We start from the raw sequence: 8,442 nt of genomic DNA, 5'->3' as shown, positions 1-8,442 counted from the left end.
GCTGTTCAGGACCACGGAGAGGGGCCGGGGGGGGTTGTGGGGGGCGAGGTTCTAGGCTGTGTCCCTCCATCAGCCCTCCTTCCTCCTGCCAGCGCCATGTCCCAGCGCCGTGTCCCAGCTCCGTGTCCCCGCGCCGTGTCCCAGCCCTGTGTCCTGGCACCATGTCCCAGCCCCGTGTCCCAGCTCGTGTCCCCCCGCCGTGTCCCCGCCCCGTGTCCCGCCGCCGTGTCACCGCTCCATGTCCCAGCGCCGTGTCCCAGCTCGTGTCCCCCCGCAGTGTCCCCGCGCCATGTCCCAGCGCCGTGTCCCAGCGCCGTGTCCCAGCTCGTGTCCCAGCCCCGTGTCCCAGCCCTGTGTCCTGCCACCGTGTCACCGCTCCGTGTCCCCGCGCCGTGTCCTGGAAAACTGCCAGTCAGATCACCAGGCTCACCCTCCCCAAGCATCCCCCTGACCGACTGTGAGCTCATGGACCCAGCTATCCAGGGGACAGCAGGACGGACCCCGGGGTGCCCAGGTCTGCACCCTCCTCCCCCATCCAGCTCTCAGACCCTGTTTTTTTGTTTTGTTGCCCCCTGCACCCCAGACCACAGCTGGGCCGCTGGGAGGAAGGCCTGGCCCAGGGACTGAGCCCTCCTCTGCCCCACGGCCAGTTTATTTATGAACAGCGGCGCCGGAGCACTCCGCGTGGTGCCGAGGAGGCACGGGGGGGGGGGGGGGGTTGCTTAGATCCCGGGCGGGAGTGAGGCTGGATGTGTGAGCCCACCCCCTCCCGCGGCCTCGGTTTGCTAACCTGCAAAATGGGTCAGTAACAGCACCCTCCTCGTGGGCTGCTGGGGGTCCGTTGAGGGGGCGGGAGGTGCTCAGTGACATGGGCTGTCACCATGGGGCACGTGTGCAGAGAGGGGGAGGGGCCCTGCACCCCGGACCACAGCTGGGCCGCCGGGAGGGAGGCCTGGCCCAGGGCCTGAGCCCTCCTCTGCCCACGGCTGGTCTATTTACAAACAGCGGCCCGGAGCACTCCGCGCGGTGCCGACGAGGCCGAGTGCCGGCTGCCCGGACCTCCCGCTCCCGTGTCTTCCTTCGCTCCGGCAGGGGTGCGGGGGGGCTCAGAGGACAGAGGGATGGCACATTCTCTCCCTTTTTTGGAATCATGGAGGAAAGAGGGCATTCGACGAAGGCGGGCCCGCTGCCAGCTGGGTTTGGCATCGTCATCCTGGGCCGGAGCGGGGCCGGCCTGGCGGCAGGGGCCTCCGCACACAGCGTGCAGACACCGGCTGAAGAGCAGGGACAGTGGGGACCTGTGGCGCTGGGCGTGGTTCTGGGGGCCGGTCCGTCATGTGGCCAGGGACGTGGCGGGGAAAGAACAGCAAGTCCCCGAGCCAGCAGCCACGGCGAGGCCACGGGCCTCCCGGCACCTACAGAGCCCGAAGCACCAGGCCCCCCACAGACGCCCTCTGCTCCCCACAAGGAGGCGAGGAGGGAAGCCCACAAGACAAACTTCAGCAGCCACGGGGCCCTCTGACCCCGGGCCACGGGGCCCTCTGACCCCGGACCACGGGGGCCCTCTGACCCTGGGCCACGGGGCCCTCTGACACCAGGGCCCTCTGACCCCGGACCACGGGGCCCTCTGACCCCGGGCCACGGGGCCCTCTGACCCCTGGCCATGGGGGCCCTCTGACCCCGGGGCCCTCTGACCCTGGGCCACGGGGCCCTCTGACCCCGGGGTCCTCTGACCCCGGACCACGGGGCCCTCTGACCCCGGACCACGGGGGCCCTCTGACCCCGGACCACGGGGCCCTCTGACCCCGGACCACGGGGGCCCTCTGACCCCAGACCACGGGGCCCTCTGACCCCGGACCACGGGGCCCTCTGACCCCGAGCCAGGACCGCCACGCGCTGGGTTGCGGGGTGGGCGCCCCCGGGGACGAGGAGTGGAGCCGCCCAGGCCCTGCAGAGGCTGCGGTCGCTGCAGCCTCCCCATTTCCCTGGCCTCCGCACAGCGAGCAGCACAGAGAGGGGTTCACGCCAGGCCGCACGGACCAGGATTCTGGGAGATGACGGGAGGGACCCTGCCCCTCAGGACGGACACCCCGAGTCCCCCGCCGGGGCTGGAGGCGGTGAGGGGTGGCCGGCGGCTCCGGGGCTCAGAGCCCACAGCGAGAGGCCCTCGGCGGCCCACCTGGCCCCTCCTTAAGGAGCCGCACAGGCCAGCCCTGCCCTCACCCCGGCCTCGCCCGGCCTGGGGCCGCTCGCCGGCTGTCTGCAGTGGGTCTCCACCTCCTTTCAGGTCTTGCCGGACAGAATGCCAGCAGAGCCTTTGAGCAATCCCCCAAAAGAGCAGCCCTCTGCTCCCCGGGCGCCCTCCCCGGAGACCGGCCAATGCAGACACCCAGGGGCAGCGGGCCTGCCCCCCCCCCCCCCGGACCCACAGCGGCTCCAGCCCAGGGCTGGCTCCAGGCTCCGAGCCCAGCACGGATCCAGGAACTATATTTAACCCAGATGACAAATCACCACCCTCAGGAATGTTCCAGAACTGCCGTGCCTCCCACTGGGCTCTCTACTCCACAGCACCCCGAGGCCCGTGGAGAGAAGGCCCCCTCCCCACGCGCCCGGAGGAGGGCGTCTGGGCCCCGCACGCCCCGAGGTGCCCGGGTGTCCCGGGGTGGCCGTGCGAGGGCCCCACCCCGGGGCCGGCTCTGAACCTCGGACGCCCTCCCTCCCGGTCCCCAAGGCCAAGGCCCCTGGTGGGCGGTCCCTCCGCTCAGGTCACCCCAGAACCTTCCTGCAGCTGCTGGGCTGGGGGGCCCCTGGGCTGGGGGCTCCAGGGCTGAGGGGCCCCTGGGCCGGGGGGCTCCCTGGGTTCTGGGGGGCCTCTGGGCTGAGGCTCCCTGGCTGGGGCTCCCTGGGTTCTGGGGGTTCCTGGGCTGGGCCCCCTGGGCTGGGGGGCCCCTGGGCTGGGGCTCCCTGGATGGGGCTCCCTGGGTTCTGGGGGGCCCCTGGGCTGGGCCCCCTGGGCTGGGGGGCTCCCTGGGTTCTGGGGGCCCCTGGGCTGGGCCCCCTGGGCTGGGGGGCTCCCTGGGCTGGGCCAGGAGCTGCAATCTCTCCCTGAGTCTGACTCCTCTTCTCTGTATGGACACTTGTCATGGACTGAGAGCCCCTAGCCTCCACCCAGACACCCCACCACACCATCTGCCCGGAGTGCCCACCCCGCCCCCCATGGACAGGCTCCGGGCTGGATGTGACATATCCGGGACACATTCCCCCGTGACCCGCCCCCCCAGGCCCCACCACCATCCAAGGCAAGAACCACCCGGCAGCACAGGGCGGCCAGACCCCGAGAGCCCGGAGACGGTCTCACCGCCTCACCTTCAGGCCTGCGCCCCGCCCTCTCCCCCAGGTGCCTGCTCCTCCGGGTCCAGACTCCGCCAGGCCCTCCTTCCCCCCCTTGTCTCCCAGCTGTGGGCGGTGCCAGCCGAGCCAGAGAGACGGGCGGGGGGGGGGGGGCAGTGTTAGCGCGGACGCCCCGGGCCCCGGGCCAGCAGACAGGTTGGAGGCAGGGCCATGGTGTGGACAGAAAGTTCATCCACAGCGAGGCCCGGAGCCCAGCCAGCGTGGTTCAGTGGTGAGCGACAGCCCTGACCAGGCGGTCAGCGGGTTCAGTCCCCAGTGCGGCCTGCAGGGGCCGCCAGTCCATGATTCTCTCTCATCGTCGATGTTTCTACCTCCCTCTCCCTCTCCCTTCCTCCCTCTGAAATCCATAAGAATATATTAAGAAGATAAAGAAAGGGAGCCAGGCTCACACAGGGCCCAGCGAGCACTGTGAGCGGGGACAGAGCGGCGACCACCGGCAGTGACCACTGAGCGGTCAGAGCGGGGACGGGCCTGCCTGCCGGGCTGCCCAGGGGCCAGAGCCCAGGCCAGGCGATGGCCGGCCCCACGGAGGTCAGGGGCACACAGAGCGCCCGGCAGGCCGAGGCGGGACTCAGCCCTGATAGGCTCTGAGGAGGCGTGGCCGCCATGCCCGGCACCAGGAGTGGCCGTGGAGGGAGGACCTGGCCTCGGGAACAGCCGGTCAGGTTCGCGGTCACCGCCCTCCCCTCTGTGTCCGGCTGGTTCCCGAGCGGCCCCAGGAGGTGGCCTTTCCCAGGCGCCCGCCCCCGGCCCCCGCTGGGGCAGAGGGAAGTGGGACGGTCCGCACCGCCAGCTCCCAGTGCGTGCGGGCGGCCACGTGGGCTGGGCCTCCCCCGGCACTGGCCCCAGTGCGCCTGCATTTAGTCCGAATTTCACAGCGTTTTCAACGAGGGCGGCCGCTGCTCCGGGGGCTGGGACAGAGGAAAGCCGGAAGCTGCGGGAGCGAAGGGCGGGTTCGAACAGGAGCCGAGGAGAGGGACAGCTGCGCGTTCGATGGCGATTCACGCGCCGTGGCGTCCGCCCCGGCCGGCGGGCAGGGGTGGGGGGTGGGCAGGGGATGGCAAGGGGGTGGGCAGGGGGTGGGCAGGGGGACGGACACTCTGCGGAGACTCGGGCTGCAGGCGGCACACGGTGTCTAGATGCAGAGAAATCTCGATAACAGTTTAGAGACACAATCATCCACTCTCGCTTTCTGACCATGACTCGGATAAATGATAAAAGTTTGGGCGCGCAGGCCAAGCACTTAGAAAAGTGTTTGCAGGAAGAGACGTCGTGTTTGTGCAATGAACAGAGCAGAGGCACTGGCAGGGCCAGGAGCCGGGCCGCTGGCCATGCTTCCCCGCTGACGGCTACGATCAGCCCAGGGTGTGCCTGGCACTCAGCGCGGAGTCTGGGGAGAGACTCCTGTGCAAATGGGCGTTGGCGCCCGGCCGGCTGGCTCAGCCGATGAGCGCTGACCTGTGACCAGGAGGTCAGGGTTCGATTCCCGTCAGCTCTGGGTTGTGGGCTCCATCCCCAGTGTGGGGCGTCCGGGAGGCAGGCAGTCGGTGATTCTCTCTCATCACTGATGCTTCTCTTTCTTCCTCTCTGAGATCGATAAAAACATATTTTAAAGATAAATGGGTGTCTGGCAAGTGTGCCCTGGAGGGTCTGAGTCCCGAGGGAGAGGGGCCACCCGCCCACTCCTGCGGGAGAGGGGCTGTGGGGCACCGCTGGACGCCCCCTTTGGAGCGCTGTCCCCAAGCAGGGCCCTCCAGAGCTCCCTGCGCCCCTCCTCCCCCGTGAGGCCGGCCCTTGGGGTGACGGCACCCTGCCCCCTCCAAGCCGCTCACCTGATCTCCATCTTCCCTGTGGCCTGGAGCCGGCCCAGCCGTGATGGGGACGAGGCGGGCAAGGCGGGTGCCGTCAGGCGGCGGGCTGGGGGGCTGGGGGGCTGGGGGGCTGGGGGCCGCCTACGGCTCCCAGCTGCGTACCCCGGCCACGGTCACTCCGCCTGTGCCTGAGCGCCCTCTGCACCAGGCCTGCTCCGAGGTCCAGCTTCCAGGCCGAAGGGACAGAACCCAGGGCCCAGCCCCTCCCCGTGGCGGGGGCGTGCAGGAGGCAGCAGTTCCAGGGTTCTCTCTGGTCTTGGATGCTTCTCTCTCCCTCTCCCTCTGAATCAGTCAGATGCGGTGTAGGTTACATCTATGTATTTCCAATGGCCCGGAGCTGACGTGACCCGGACCTGTGCCCGGGGCTGCAGGACGGGCCCCGCCCCCGCCCCCGCCCCCGCCCCCGTGGGCTGCGCCTGCGGAGGAGCCGTGGGGAGACCTCATGACCTTGAGGAGCCTCGGGGGGAGCGCAGGGCGGAGGGGTTCACTGGCCGTGCTGGGCGGGGGCGGGGGCACAGGTGTGCAGGCCGCCGGGCGGGGCTGAGGGCCGGGCTGTCCATCGGGGCTGACCAGCGACCTCTGCCCAGCCTCCCGGCATCAGCCTGTGCTGGCCGCTCGGGGCTCAGCTGGGAGGCCTGGTCTGGGCGCCCCGTGGTCTTCGTCCTTTGTGGGCTCGCCGCAGGCCACTCACACGGTTCTGCTCGCACGGTTCGCTCACACGGTTCAGATCACCCGGTTCGGATCACACGGTTCCAATCACACGGTCCCGCTCACATGGTCCCGCTCACATGGTTCCAATCACACGGTTCCAATCACACGGTCCCGCTCACACGGTTCCAATCACACAGTCCCGCTCACATGGTTGGGATCACACAGTCCCGCTCACATGGTTCCAATCACACGGTCCCGCTCACATGGTCCCGCTCACATGGTCCCGCTCACACGGTTCCAATCACACGGTTCCAATCACGGTCCCCCTCACACGGTTCCAATCACACGGTCCCTCTCACATGGTTCCAATCACACGGTCCCTCTCACATGGTCCTGCTCACACAGTTCCAATCACACGGTCCCCCTCACACGGTTCCAATCACACGGTCCCTCTCACATGGTCCTGCTCACACGGTCCCGCTCACACGGTCCCGCTCACAGGGTTCCAATCACACAGTCCTGCTCACATGGTCCCACTTACATGGTTCCAATCACACGGTTCGGATCCCACGGTCCCGCTCATATGGTTCCAATCACACGGTCCTGCTCACACGGTCCCGCTCACATGGTCCCGCTCACATGGTTCCAATCACACGGTTCCGATCACAGGGTCCCGCTCACATGGTCCTGCTCACACGGTCCCGCTCACACGGTCCCACTCACATGGTTCCAATCACACGGTCCCGCTCACAGGGTTCCAATCACACGGTTTGGATCACACAGTCCCGCTCACACGGTCCCGCTCACACGGTTCCAATCACACGGTCCTGCTCACATGATTCCAATCACATGGTCCCGCTCACATGGTCCCGCTCACAGGGTTCCAATCACACGGTCCCACTCACATGGTCCCGCTCACAGGGTTCCAATCACACGGTCCCGCTCATATGGTTCCAATCACACGGTCCTGCTCACACGGTTCCAATCACACGGTTCCAATCACACGGTCCCGCTCACACGGTCCCGCTCACACGGTTCCAATCACACAGTTCGGATCACACAGTCCTGCTCACACGGTCCCGCTCACACGGTCCCGCTCACACGGTCCCGCTCACATGGTCCCGCTCACACGGTCCCGCTCACATGGTTCCAATCACACGGTCCCGCTCACACGGTCCCGCTCACACGGTCCTGCTCACATGGTTCCAATCACACGGTCCCGCTCACACGGTCCCGCTCACACGGTCCCGCTCACACGGTCCCGCTCACACGGTCCCGCTCACAGGGTTCCAATCACACGGTTTGGATCACACAGTCCCGCTCACACGGTTCCAATCACACGGTTCGGATCACACAGTCCCGCTCACACAGTCCCGCTCACACGGTCCCGCTCACACGGTCCCGCTCACACGGTTCGGATCACACGGTCCCGCTCACACGGTTCCAATCACACGGTTCGGATCACACGGTCCCGCTCACACGGTCCCACTCACACGGTTCCAATCACACGGTTCGGATCACATGGTCCCGCTCACACGGTCCGCTCACACGGTCCCGCTCACACGGTCCCGCTCACACGGTCCCGCTCACACGGTCCTGCTCACATGATTCCAATCACATGGTCCCGCTCACATGGTTCCACTCACACGGTTCCGATCACACGGTCCCGCTCACACGGTCCCGCTCACACGGTCCCGCTCACACGGTCCTGCTCACATGATTCCAATCACATGGTCCCGCTCACATGGTTCCAATCACACGGTTCGGATCACACGGTCCCGCTCACACGGTCCCGCTCACACGGTCCCGCTCACACGGTCCTGCTCACATGATTCCAATCACATGGTCCCGCTCACATGGTTCCAGTCACACGGTTCGGATCACACGGTCCCGCTCACACGGTCCCGCTCACACGGTCCCGCTCACACGGTCCCGCTCACACAGTCCCGCTCACACGGTCCTGCTCACATGATTCCAATCACATGGTCCCGCTCACATGGTTCCAATCACACGGTTCGGATCACACGGTCCCGCTCACACGGTCCCGCTCACACGGTCCCGCTCACACGGTCCCGCTCACACGGTCCCGCTCACACGGTCCCGCTCACATGATTCCAATCACATGGTCCCGCTCACATGGTTCCAATCACACGGTTCGGATCACACGGTCCCGCTCACACGGTCCCGCTCACACGGTCCCGCTCACACGGTTCCAATCACATGGTTCCAATCACACGGTCCCGCTCACACGGTCCCGCTCACACGGTCCCGCTCACACGGTTCCAATCACATGGTTCCAATCACACGGTCCCGCTCACACGGTCCCGCTCACATGGTCCCGCTCACACGGTCCCGCTCACACGGTCCCGCTCACACGGTTCCAATCACATGGTTCCAATCACACGGTCCCGCTCACACGGTCCCGCTCACACGGTTCCAATCACACGGTTCGGATCACACGGTCCCGCTCACACGGTCCCGCTCACACGGTCCCGCTCACACGGTCCCG

The sequence above is a fragment of the Pipistrellus kuhlii genome, unplaced genomic scaffold (genome assembly GCF_014108245.1).
Source record: "Pipistrellus kuhlii isolate mPipKuh1 unplaced genomic scaffold, mPipKuh1.p scaffold_m20_p_58, whole genome shotgun sequence".
Taxonomy (NCBI): Eukaryota; Metazoa; Chordata; class Mammalia; order Chiroptera; family Vespertilionidae; genus Pipistrellus; species Pipistrellus kuhlii.
This window is presented reverse-complemented; position numbering follows the sequence as displayed.